This window comes from Sesamum indicum, linkage group LG6, assembly GCF_026168435.1.
Source record: "Sesamum indicum cultivar Baizhima isolate 11 linkage group LG6, ASM2616843v1, whole genome shotgun sequence".
In the NCBI taxonomy this organism is placed as follows: Eukaryota; Viridiplantae; Streptophyta; class Magnoliopsida; order Lamiales; family Pedaliaceae; genus Sesamum; species Sesamum indicum.
In genome coordinates, this window is record NC_142662.1 from 13,616,168 (window position 1) to 13,630,506 (window position 14,339).

Genomic DNA, 14,339 nt, shown 5'->3' on the forward strand with positions numbered 1-14,339 from the left:
CCCTATGCTCTTCCCATCTTGTCCATCTCCATATCCCAAAAAATCCCCAGTCAATCTACCTATTTGTGTCGCTGATAACTCTGCAATTGTCATGATTTTATAGCAATTTAATCTTTCTTTTTAAGCCAAAACATTCCTAATCATGTGAATTTATTACATATTCATCCAAAAAAGGGAAGATATGAGATAAAGATGGCAAAAGTCAAGCTAAAATCGGAATTGAAGGCATAAAAAAAGAAAAAAGAGATTACAAGGCAATTTTTGCAGGATCGACTAAACGTGCCCACGCTCAGTGGAGTGGTCAATTCGGGTGAAGGAAGGAAAATGAGTGATTTCCACAAGAGAAAAAGGAATTATGTGCTTGGATTTGGAAATGATTCCTTAAAACATGTTATTTGTGATTTATTTACCTCTTTAGAATTAATTATGTATTTATCCCCTCCTCTACGTCTAGATTCGTAGGAGACTTTTGTTATAAATAGGGGGGTTCTCCTCGTTTGGAGGGGGTTGGAACTCAATAGAATACTTTATTATAGCTTCTCTCATCCTCTCTCTCTATTTTATAACCGGAGTTAATGGAATTCCAGTTTTTAGTGTGTTCTTCCATTAACATGTCTAGCTAACTTCCTAATTTTCTGGTTAAGGTATGGTGTTGCTTGATTCGTAATAGGTTGTGAGATCTAATTTGCTATTTTTACACTTGTTAAATGAATATTCATGCTATTCTTTGTGCTTTTTATTACAAACTTATGATTTTTGAATGACATGGCCAGTTGTTCATTATCAAGAAGGTTTGCTTAGCTAATTGGACTATATAACTCCGTGTAATTGTTTATTTAGTTCAATGCTTAGTGGCAACGTAGCATCATTAATTATGTCATAGTAATTAATTATGTTATGGAGAATGTATGATCTAGTTTAAACGAGTTATCCTCATAGGAGTTTGTTGATTAGAATCAGGCCTTTCTAATTTTTAATACTGTTAATAAATTAAATCTTGTGGACGTTCCCAAGGTTGTCTGTGAATTAGGGATCTAACCAACGGTCGTACCTTGGCTGACGAAAAGGTAAGGAAAGGTGAGGTGTTAGGTCGTACCAACAACCATAACTGATTTATTCGTTTATACATGTGTTATTTTTCCATCGATGATCAACTCACAAGAATCAAGCATGATCCTGGTCTTAACCGGAAAATCTCTCTCGTATCTTCAATAGGTAATTTCAATTATTTTCTAGTTTATTTAGTTTTCAATTATTTCTTTTTATCATCAATCTCCCCCATCATTTTCTTTTTCCTCAAAGAAATCAACTTAAAGCGAGTCTCTGTGGAATTGACCCTACTCCCACTTTCACAAGTGTTGTAGGACTTATTTTTTGTGGTCTCGATACCCATCAAATTATGGCGCCATTGCTGGGGACTGGCATTTTCAAGTAGATTTCTTTAATTTTGTTACTTGATTTTTTTTTGTTTCTTGGTTTAATACTATAATCTTCTCATACAGGTGAACTTGAATCTGATTTAAGATTGAGAAGACTGGACAGAGATTTCGAAAGGAAACCAAGCAACAAGTTGAAAGGATACCCACTTCTTCTGAGCCAAAGTTAGCACAAGAGATATTGGACACTTGGAGTGAACCATAGCAAACAACCCAATTGTAATCATGTGGGCCAATATTTAATAATTTGGGACTAGATACGGCAATCCTCCGGTGAATGAGATAAATATATCTTCCATTCATGATCGTTTAGATAAACTTTTGTCCCTTGTTGAAAGAGTTGTCGAAGAAGAATTCCAACAAATGAAGGCTTGTCGAATATGTAATTCTATGGCACATCCCACCAATTTGTGCCCTATGCTTCAAGAAGAAACCATCGAGCATGCCAATGTTGTTAGAAGACTTTTTGGACCACCACAAAGAGGATATGATCCTCATTTCAACATGTAGTCTTAGCTACGTTTCGCAATCTCAAAACTGGCCACCACCTCGTCCGCCTAATCCCACACCTGGTCCATCTCTCAAAAACATGATAAAAGTACTAGTGACCAATACACGACAATTCCAACAACAAACACAACAGTTCCAACAACAGTTTCAACAGCAAACCAAGACGAGCATTCAAAATCTGGAATCTCAAATCAGTCAACTGGCGTCATCTGTTAGTAAATTGGAATCCCAAGGTAAATTACCTTCCCAGTTAGTTGTTGACCCCAAACAAAATGCTGGTGTTTTTGTCCTTTGCAGTGAAAAGAGTTGCAACCAAACATGGACGAAAATGATACCAAGCATGCGCATGTCCAGCAAGGTGAACCAGATCAAAAGATAAAAATTTCTCAAAAGCAGACCAACAAGTCCAAAACAACCGACAGTGAACATCACAAGGCATTGATGGGCAAACCTCCATTACCGGAAAGATTTGCTAAAAAGGAAGAACAGGAAACGAATGGAACACTTGAAATTGTTAGTAAAGTGGTGGAAAACATTCCATTAGTCGATACAATCAAAAGAGTACCTCACTACGCAAAGTTCCTCAAGGTCTCTAATCCGAGAACTTATAAGAACAAAGCATTTCACGATAATATAAGTTCGAGAAAGAATTCTATCATGAACCTCAAAGTTTTCCTCGGTCCACACCATCTTTAGGTGCACTACGACGGAAAAGGAGTGGATTTAAAGTGCCCAACTTATTCAAGTTGAGGCACAATAATGTCTAGCTAAAGACATTAAAGAAAGGCGCTACATTTGTGTAGTAAATTTGCTAAGCTTAATAATAACTACAAGTTAGTAAGAAAGAGAAACAAACTTTTTTTAATAAAACCGTGCAAAACAACTAAATTTAGAACGTTGTTAGAATTCCACGATACTTGACCCAAACGTTGGTCTAGACCCATGCATTTGTGTGGTAAGTTTGCTAAACATAACAATGACTCAAGTTAGTATGAAAGAGAAACGAACATTCTTTAGTAAAACCGTGCAAAACAGCTAAATTTTGAACGTTGTTAGAATTCCATGAAACTTGGCCCAAATGTATTTCTAGACTAATGCATTTGTGTGGTAAATTTAGTATGATAGGGAAACAAACTTTCTTTTGTAAAATCGTGCAAAACAGCTAAATTTGGAAAGTTGTTAGAATTCCTCAAAAATTGACCCAAACGGTGGTTTAGACCCATATATTTGTGTGGTAAATTTGCTAAGCGTAATTTTAAGTGCAAGTTAGTATGAAAGGGAAACGAATTTTATTTAATAAAACAGTACAAAATAGCTAAATTTTGAATGTTATCAGAATTCTACGAAACTTGACCCAAACACAGGTCTAGACCCATGCATTTTGCATCGTAAATTTGCTAAGCATAATAATAACTAAAAGTTATTATGAAAGGGAAACAAACATTGCTTTAATAAACTGTGCAAATAGCGAAATTTTTAACATTGTCAGAATTCCACGAAACTTGACACAAACGTTGTTCTAAATCTATGCATTTGTGTGGTAAATTTGCTAAATGTAATGATAATTACAGGTTAGTATGAAAGAAAAACGAACATTCTTTAATAAACCATGCAAAACAGCTAAATTTGGAACGTTGTAAGAATTTCACAAAACTTGACCCAAACGTTGGTCTAGACCCATTCATTTGTGTGGTAAATTTTATAAGCGTTATACTAACTACAAGTAATTATGAAAAGGAAATAAACTTTCGTTAATAAAACCGTGCAAAATACCTTTGAACGTTGCCAGAATTCCACTAAAGTTAACCTAAATGTTGGTCTACATTATTGCATTTGTGTGGTAAATTTACTAAGCGTAAATATAACTAGAAGTTAGTATGAAAGGGAAACATACTTTCTTTAATAAAACTTTACAAAACAACTAAATTTTGAACGTTGCCAGAATTTCACGAAACTTGACCCAAACAGTGGTCTACATCCATGCATTTGTATGGTAATTTACTAAGCGTAAATATAAGTACAAGTTAGTATCAAAAGGAAAAAAACTTTCTTTAATAAAATTGGGCAAACTAGCTAAATTTTGAACGTTCGTAGAATTTCACGAAACATGACCAAAAGTTGGTCTAGACCTATGTAACGGCCCAAAAATTATAATATATAATTGGGGGATTAATTGGTAAATTATTATGAAAGTTGGTTAATTAGTAAATAAATTGTGCTCCATAATTGGAATATAATAAAACTTGAACGGATGAAATTGGAGCTCGTTATAATATTTGAGAGCAAATTATATTAATTAAGAAATTTAGGAGGGACGTGATGGGTATTTTGATAAAAGACTTAATTAAATAAATAAAATAATAACAATATTATACATATATATATATGTAAATATATATATATATATATTAGTAGGTAATAATAACATATATATGTATATATATATATATATATGAAAGAGAGAGAGAGAGAGTTGAGAGTGGGCTTGGTGGGCCATCACCCCCACCGCCTCACTCTCCTCTCTTTCCCTTAAATACACACACAAGCATATTATATACACACATGCATAACACACACACATAAAAAGTGAGGCTTGCTCTTGCGCAGGAAAGAAAGAAACAGAGGTACGATTTTATCATTTTAAATTTTATTAATTTATATAATTATATTATTTAAATAGTTTATTTACTAAATGTTGTTTATATTAAGCGATGTACTATTTAATCGGAATATTTTACGGGTTTGGCTATTTAAAATAGTGTCTAATTAAATATAGAATCGTATATAAAAATGATGTCGTTGGTTGATTAGATTATTAAATTTATTAGATTCGAATGTTGCTGTAGCAAATTTATATAATTCCATCGGAATTGTTAACTAAATACGCAATTTTACGTATTTTTATTTAATTAAATTATATAATAACGAGAAATTGATAAGAAATCCGTAGGAATATTCCGAAAACTATACTTAAGAAATAATATATTGTTAAAGAGGAAGAATGAGGTTTTAATGATAATTTAATTTAAGGATGTTATTAAAAATGATAGTTATAAATGTATAAGGGGTTTAGTTAAACAAATTCCTATGAATCACTTGATAAATTATAAATATTTTTATGAAGCCTATAGTATCGAGTTATTGAGAAGAACTAGAATGAAGATTTATATTTCGATAGAAGTGGAATATTAAAGAATTATTAAAAATTGTACGAATAATATTTAATATTGTATTTAAAAGGAGTTACAATATTCTCGATATATTAATGGTGTGTAGTATAACTCATTATAGGATACGGGGGTGAGGTGAAAGGGCTGACAATTAGCGATTGAGTAAGGAAACGTTGTGAGGTTGAGGTAAGTAAATAATTAGTATTATCTATATATGCTTTCTATATTTGTGGTTTTATTGTTATATGAATTTGTGGTTAATGTTGCAATTGATTTGTCTGAAAGTATATAAGTGACGAATGATTTGATTTGATTGTCGATATTGTGTACGTGGAATGAGGAAATACGTTGAAATATTATGTTTGTTGTTTGATGTGTTGTGGGTGTCTGAAAATGAGAATGTAATGATATATTGTTTTACGTTACTAGTTGCTTACAAGAATGGTGATATGTGGAAATGAGGGAGTGGTGGAAATTGAATATAATTGTGGCGTGAATACCCCTTGACGTGTTGAAAAGAGCTTTGATGCGATATGAGAAAGAAATGAAATGAAAAGAGCTTTGATGCGATATGAGAAAGAAATGAAATGAAAAGAGCTTTGATGCGATATGAAAAAAAAAAGAGATGTGATGTGAAAAGAGCTATGATGCGAAATAAAAGAGCTATGATGCGAATTGAAAGAGCTATGATGCGAATTGAAAAGAGCTATGATGCGAAATGAGATTGATGAGCCGGCTGTCAAGGGGATTCACTTAAATTTATATGACGGTGAGATTGAGTTGACGGGAAAAACACGATATCACCTTCTGGTAAGCAAACTAGGAAAAAAGAAGTTTAATTGATTATTTTATTGTGAGATAGCTATGTGGTGTACTACAGTTGATTATGTTGGAGTTAAATTGACTGTAATCCATGCATGTTGCCTACTTGTCATGTTTGGGCTATGTTTGATGTACATATATAGATAGGGCTGATTATTTACTTACTGAGTGGCAGGCTCATCCCTCTGTTGACATTTTCTTTCAGGAGTAGACTTTGAGGTATCTGACTGTTGAAGAATAGGTCTACGCACTATACTTAGTCAGGTCGGGCCAGTATGCTGTTTCTCCTTTTTGTCAGCTAGAGTACGAATCTTATTTTGTTTGTATAAAGAGAATGTAGGAATGGAGATTAACTGTGGTGGGCTACTCGAGGTCTTTGATTTGTATATATGATGTTGTGGGTTGATAATACCTATTATGACGTTGGGGTTACGTATACACATGGATTAAATTATTATGTGCATTTATATATATAAACACAGGGATTACCTTAACTAAGACGTTTAGGGAAGATATAGCCCTTGTAGCGTAGGGGATGCTACATTTGGTGGTATCAGAGCGGGGATTAGATTTCCTTGGGATAGTAGATGAAATGTTATTTTATACGTAAGGTGTATATATTAGGAATCTACTCACATGTGCATATTTTTTATAGGATGGAAGCGTCAAGGGAAAACGCTGCTGGCCCAACTGAGTCATTAGAGTCTGTGCATGGTCATGATTCAGGATCAGAACATTAGGGGTTAGAATCCCAAAATAGAAATGCCTCACAACCAAAAATGAACCCCGTTGTGCAACAGTTTGTTGAATGATGGAGAGGACATGAGAGAAAAATACCCATATTTATTGTCGGAGCCGATAATTAGTTAAATTTCGAGGACGAAATTTTTATTAGGAGGGGAGAATTGTAACGGCCCAAAAATTATAATATATAATTGGGGGATTAATTGGTAAATTATTATGAAAGTTGGTTAATTAGTAAATAAATTGTGCTCCATAATTGGAATATAATAAAACTTGAACGGATGAAATTGGAGCTCGTTATAATATTTGAGAGCAAATTATATTAATTAAGAAATTTAGGAGGGACGTGATGGGTATTTTGATAAAAGACTTAATTAAATAAATAAAATAATAACAATATTATACATATATATATATATGTAAATATATATATATATATATTAGCAGGTAATAATAACATATATATGTATATATATATATATATATATATATGAAAGAGAGAGAGAGAGAGTTGAGAGTGGGCTTGGTGGGCCATCACCCCCACCGCCTCACTCTCCTCTCTTTCCCTTAAATACACACACAAGCATATTATATACACACATGCATAACACACACACATAAAAAGTGAGGCTTGCTCTTGCGCAGGAAAGAAAGAAACAGAGGTACGATTTTATCATTTTAAATTTTATTAATTTATATAATTATATTATTTAAATAGTTTATTTACTAAATGTTGTTTATATTAAGCGATGTACTATTTAATCGGAATATTTTACGGGTTTGGCTATTTAAAATAGTGTCTAATTAAATATAGAATCGTATATAAAAATGATGTCGTTGGTTGATTAGATTATTAAATTTATTAGATTCGAATGTTGCTGTAGCAAATTTATATAATTCCATCGGAATTGTTAACTAAATACGCAATTTTACGTATTTTTATTTAATTAAATTATATAATAACGAGAAATTGATAAGAAATCCGTAGGAATATTCCGAAAACTATACTTAAGAAATAATATATTGTTAAAGAGGAAGAATGAGGTTTTAATGATAATTTAATTTAAGGATGTTATTAAAAATGATAGTTATAAATGTATAAGGGGTTTAGTTAAACAAATTCCTATGAATCACTTGATAAATTATAAATATTTTTATGAAGCCTATAGTATCGAGTTATTGAGAAGAACTAGAATGAAGATTTATATTTCGATAGAAGTGGAATATTAAAGAATTATTAAAAATTGTACGAATAATATTTAATATTGTATTTAAAAGGAGTTACAATATTCTCGATATATTAATGGTGTGTACTATAACTCATTATAGGATACGGGGGTGAGGTGAAAGGGCTGACAATTAGCGATTGAGTAGAAGGAAACGTTGTGAGGTTGAGGTAAGTAAATAATTAGTATTATCTATATATGCTTTCTATATTTGTGGTTTTATTGTTATATGAATTTGTGGTTAATGTTGCAATTGATTTGTCTGAAAGTATATAAGTGACGAATGATTTGATTTGATTGTCGATATTGTGTACGTGGAATGAGGAAATACGTTGAAATATTATGTTTGTTGTTTGATGTGTTGTGGGTGTCTGAAAATGAGAATGTAATGATATATTGTTTTACGTTACTAGTTGCTTACAAGAATGGTGATATGTGGAAATGAGGGAGTGGTGGAAATTGAATATAATTGTGGCGTGAATACCCCTTGACGTGTTGAAAAGAGCTTTGATGCGATATGAGAAAGAAATGAAATGAAAAGAGCTTTGATGCGATATGAGAAAGAAATGAAATGAAAAGAGCTTTGATGCGATATGAAAAAAAAAAGAGATGTGATGTGAAAAGAGCTATGATGCGAAATAAAAGAGCTATGATGCGAATTGAAAGAGCTATGATGCGAATTGAAAAGAGCTATGATGCGAAATGAGATTGATGAGCCGGCTGTCAAGGGGATTCACTTAAATTTATATGACGGTGAGATTGAGTTGACGGGAAAAACACGATATCACCTTCTGGTAAGCAAACTAGGAAAAAAGAAGTTTAATTGATTATTTTATTGTGAGATAGCTATGTGGTGTACTACAGTTGATTATGTTGGAGTTAAATTGACTGTAATCCATGCATGTTGCCTACTTGTCATGTTTGGGCTATGTTTGATGTACATATATAGATAGGGCTGATTATTTACTTACTGAGTGGCAGGCTCATCCCTCTGTTGACATTTTCTTTCAGGAGTAGACTTTGAGGTATCTGACTGTTGAAGAATAGGTCTACGCACTATACTTAGTCAGGTCGGGCCAGTATGCTGTTTCTCCTTTTTGTCAGCTAGAGTACGAATCTTATTTTGTTTGTATAAAGAGAATGTAGGAATGGAGATTAACTGTGGTGGGCTACTCGAGGTCTTTGATTTGTATATATGATGTTGTGGGTTGATAATACCTATTATGACGTTGGGGTTACGTATACACATGGATTAAATTATTATGTGCATTTATATATATAAACACAGGGATTACCTTAACTAAGACGTTTAGGGAAGATATAGCCCTTGTAGCGTAGGGGATGCTACAACCTATGCATTTGAGTCATAAATTTGATAAGCGTAATAATAACTACAAGTTAGTACGAAAAGGAAACGAACTTCCTTTAATAAAACCGTGTAAAATAGAAAAATTTCAAACGTTGTCAGAATTCCACAAAACTTGACCCAAACATTGGTTTTGACCTATGCAATGGTGTAGTAAGTTTGCTAAGCGTAAGAATAACTACAACTTAGTGTGAAAGGGAAACAAACTTTCTTTAATAAAACAGTGCAAAACAACTAAATTTTGAACGTTGTCAGAATTCCACGAAACTTGACCCAAATACAGGTCAAGACACATGCATTTGCTCGGTAAATTTTCTAAGCATAATAATAACTATATGTTAGTATAAAGGAAAACAAACTCTTTTTAATAAAACCGTGCGAAACAGCTGAATTTTAAACGTTCGCAAAATTCCACGAAACTTAACCCAAATGTTGGTCTGGATCCATGCAATTGTGTGGTAAATTTACTAAGCGTAAATGTAACTACAAGTGGGTATTAAAGAGAAACAAACTTCATCTAATAAAACTATGTAAAACAGCAAAATTTTGAACCTTATCAGAATTTCACGAAACATGACCCAGAAGTTGTTCTAGACCCATGCATTTGTGTCATAAATTTTGCTAAGCGTAATAATAACTACAAAATTGTGCGAAAGGGTAACGAACTTTCTTTAATAAAATCGTGCAGAACAGATAAATTTTGAACATTGTCAAAATTCCACGAAACTTGACATGAACGTTGGGCTTGACCCATGTATTTGTGTGCTAAATTTGCTATGAACAACAATAACTAAAAGTTACTATGAAAGGGAAACGAACTTTCTTTAACAAAACCGTGCAAAAAAGCTAAATTTTGAACATCGTCAGAATCCCACAAAACATGACACAAAAGTTGGTCTAGACCCATGGATTTGTGTGGTAATTTGCTAAGCGTATTAATAACTACAAGTTAGTATGAAATGGAGACAAATTTTCTTTGATAAAATCATGCAAAACTACTAAATCTTGAACGTTGTCGGAATTCCACGAAACTTGACCCAAACGTTGGTCTAGACTCATTCATTTGTGTGGTAAATTTTCCTAAGCGTTATACTATCTACAAGTTAGTATGAAAGGGAAACAAACTTTCTTTAATAATAAGAACTACAACTTAGTGTGAAAGGGAAACAAACTTTCTTTAATACAACAATGCAAAACAACTATATTTTGAACGTTGTCAGAATTCCATGAAAGTTGACCCACACACAGGTCAAGACACATGCATTTGCGTGGTAAATTTTCTAAGCGTAATGATAACTATATGCCAGTATGAAAGGAAAACAAACTTTGTTTAATAAAACCGTGCAAAACAGCTGAATTTTGAACGTTCTCAGAATTCCATGAAACTGGACCCAAATGTTGTTTTGCATCCATGCAATTGTGTGGTAAATTTACTATGTGTAAATAGACCTACAAATGGGTATGAAAGAGAAACAAACTTTCTTTAGTAAAACTACGTAAAACAGCTAAATTTTGAACCTTCTCAGAATTTCACGAAACATGACCCAGAAGTTTGTCTAGACCCATGCATTTGTGTCATAAATTTTGCTAAGCGTAATAATAACTACAAGTTAGTACGAAAGGGTAATGAACTTTCTTTAATAAAATCGTGCAAAACAGATAAATTTTGAATGTTGTCAAAATTCGACGAAACTTGACCTAAACGTTGGTCTTGACCCATGCATTTGTGTGCTAAATTTGCTATGCGTAACAATAACTGAAAGTAAGATGAAAGGGAAACGAACTTTCTTTAATAAAACCGTGCAAAAAAGATAAATTTTGAACGTCGTTAGAACTCCACGAAACATGACACAAAAGTTGGTCTAGACCCATGTATTTGTGTGGTAAATTTGCTAAGCGTAATAATAACTACAAGTTAGTATGAAAGGGAAACAAACTTTCTTTAATAAATCGTGCAAAACTACTAAATTTTGAACGTTGTCAGAATTTCACGAAATTTGACCCAAACGTTGGTCTAAGCCCATTCATTTGTGTGGTAAATTTTCTAAGCGTTATACTAACTACAAGTTAGTATGAAAGGTAAACAAACTTTCTTTAATAAATTGTTCAAAATAGCCAAATATTGAACGTTGACTGAATTCCACGAAACTTGATCCAAATGTTGGTCTACATTATTGCATTTGTGTGGTAAATTTACTATGCGTAAATATAACTAGAAGTTAGTATGAAAGGGAAACAAACTTTCTTTAATAAAACTATGCAAAACAGCTAAATTTTGAACGTTGTCAGAATTCACGAAACTTCACCCAAACAGTGGTCTACATCCATGCATTTGTATGGTAAATTTAATAAGTGTAAATATAAGTGCAAGTTAGTATCAAAGGGAAACAAACTTTCTTTAATAAAATTGGGCAAAATAGCTAAATTTTAAACGTTCGTAGAATTTCACGAAATATAACCCAAAAGTTGGTCTAGACCCATGCATTTGTGTCATAAATTTGATAAGGGTAATAATAACTACAAGTTTGTACGAAAGGGATACGAACTTTCTTTAATAAAATCGTGGAAAATAGCTAAATTTCGAACGTTGTCAGAATTCCACAAAATTTGACCCAAATGCTGGTTTTGACCCATGTATTTGTGTAGTAAGTTTGCTAAACGTAATAATAACTACAACATAGTGCGAAAGGGAAACAAACTTTCTTTAATAAAACAGTGCAAAACAATTAAATTTTGAACGTTGTCAGAATTCGACAAAAATTGACCCAAATACATGTCAAGACACATGCATTTGCGTGGTAATTTTCTAAGCGTAATAATAACTATATGTTAGTATAAAGGAAAACAAACTCTTTTTAATAAAACCGTGCGAAACAGCTGAATTTTAAACGTTCGGAGAATTCCACGAAACTTGACCCAAATGTTGGTCTGGATCCATTCAATTGTGTGGTAAATTCACTAAGTGGAAGTATAACTACAAGTGGGTATGAAAGAAAAACAAACTTTCTCTAATAAAACTACGTAAAACAGCAATTTTTTGAACCTTATCAGAATTTCACGAAACATGACCCAGAAGTTGTTTTAGACCCATGCATTTGTGTCATAAATTTTGCTAAGCGTAATAATAACTACAAGATAGTGCAAAAGGGTAACGAACTTTCTTTAATAAAATCGTGCAGAATAGATAAATTTTGAACATTGTCAAAATTCCACGAAACTTGACAGGAACGTTGGGCTTGACCCATGTATTTGTGTGCTAAATTTGCTATGCACAACAATAACTAAAAGTTACTATGAAAGCGAAACGAACTTTCTTTAACAAAACCGTGCAAAAAAGCTAAATTTTGAACATCGTTAGAATTCCACGAAACATGACACAAAAGTTGGTCTAGACCCATGGATTTGAGTGGTAAATTTGCTAAGCATATTAATAACTACAATTTAGTATGAAATGGAAACAAACTTTCTTTAATAAAACCGTGCAAAACTACTAAATCTTGAACGTTGTCAGAATTCCACAAAACTTGACCCAAACGTTGGTCTACACCCATTCATTTGTGTGGTAAATTTTCTAAGCGTTATACTATCTACAAGTTAGTATGAAAGGGAAACAAACCTTCTTTAATAATAAGAACTACAACTTATTGTGAAAGGGAAACAAACTTTCTATAATAAAACAATGCAAAAACAACTATATTTTGAACGTTGTCAGAATTCCATGAAACTTGACCCACACACAGGTCAAGACACATGCATTTGCGTGGTAAATTTTTTAGGCGTAATGATAACTATATGCCAGTATGAAAGGAAAACAAACTTTATTTAATAAAACCGTGCAAAACAGCTGAATTTTGAACGTTGTCAGAATTCCATGAAACTGGACCCAAATGTTGGTCTGCATCCATGCAATTGTGTGGTAAATTTACTAAGTGTAAATGGACCTACAAATGGGTATGAAAGAGAAACAAACTTCCTTCAGTAAAACTACGTAAAACAGCTAAATTTTGAACTTTCTCAGAATTTCACGAAACATGACCCAGAAGTTTGTCTAGACCCATGCATTTGTGTCATAAATTTTGCTAAGCGTAATAATAACTACAAGTTAGTACGAAAGGGTAATGAACTTTCTTTAATAAAATAGTGCAGAACAGATAAATTTTGAACGTTGTCAAAATTCGACGAAACTTGACCTAAACGTTGGCCTTGACCCATGCATTTGTGTGCTAAATTTTCTATGCGTAACAATAACTGAATGTAAGTATGAAAGCGAAACGAACTTTCTTTGATAAAACCGTGCAAAAAAGATAAATTTTGAAAGTCGTTAGAACTCCACGAAACATGACACAAAAGTTGGTCTAGACCCATGTATTTGTGTGGTAAATTTGCTAAGCGTAATAATAACTACAAGTTAGTATGAAAGGGAAACAAACTTTCTTTAATAAAACTGTGCAAAACTGTTAAAAACTTGACCCAAACGTTGGTCTAGACCCATTCATTTGTGTGATAAATTTCCTAAGCGTTATATTAACTACAAGTTAGTATGATAGGGAAACAAACTTTCTTTAATAAATCGTGCAAAATAGCCAAATATTGAACGTTGTCTGAATTCCACGAAACTTGACCCAAATGTTGGTCTACATTATAGCATTTGTGTGGTAAATTTACTAAGCGTAAATATAACTAGAAGTTAGTATGAAAGGGAAACTAACTTTTTTTAATAAAACTGTGCAAAACAGCTAAATTTTGAACGTTGTCAGAATTCACGAAACTTCACCCAAACAGTGGTCTACATCCATGCATTTGTATGCTAAATTTACTAAGCGTAAATATAAGTGCAAGTTAGTATCAAAGGGAAACAAACTTTCTTTAATAAAATTGGGCAAAATAGCTAAATTTTAAACGTTCGTAGAATTTCACGAAATATGACCCAAAAGTTGGTCTAGACCCATGCATTTTTGTCATAAATTTGATAAGGGTAATAATAACTACAAGTTTGTACGAAAGGGATACGAACTTTCTTTAATAAAATCGTGGAAAATAGCTAAATTTCGAACGTTGTCAGAAT

At 32.6% G+C, this 14,339-nt stretch overlaps 1 long non-coding RNA gene across 2 annotated transcripts; it reads left to right on the forward strand.

Annotated features, from left to right (window-relative positions):
• The first annotated feature begins 4,400 nt into the window (after positions 1-4,400).
• LOC148787828 (uncharacterized) lies at positions 4,401-9,168 on the forward strand. 2 transcript variants are annotated; one of them, XR_016065716.1, is made up of 4 exons: positions 4,401-4,570; positions 5,238-7,344; positions 8,012-8,078; positions 8,920-9,168. It is a non-coding gene; the product is annotated as an uncharacterized LOC148787828 (long non-coding RNA). The 2 variants fall into 2 exon arrangements; XR_016065715.1 differs by having other exon boundaries at positions 8,012-9,168.
• The last annotated feature ends 5,171 nt before the right edge of the window (positions 9,169-14,339 follow it).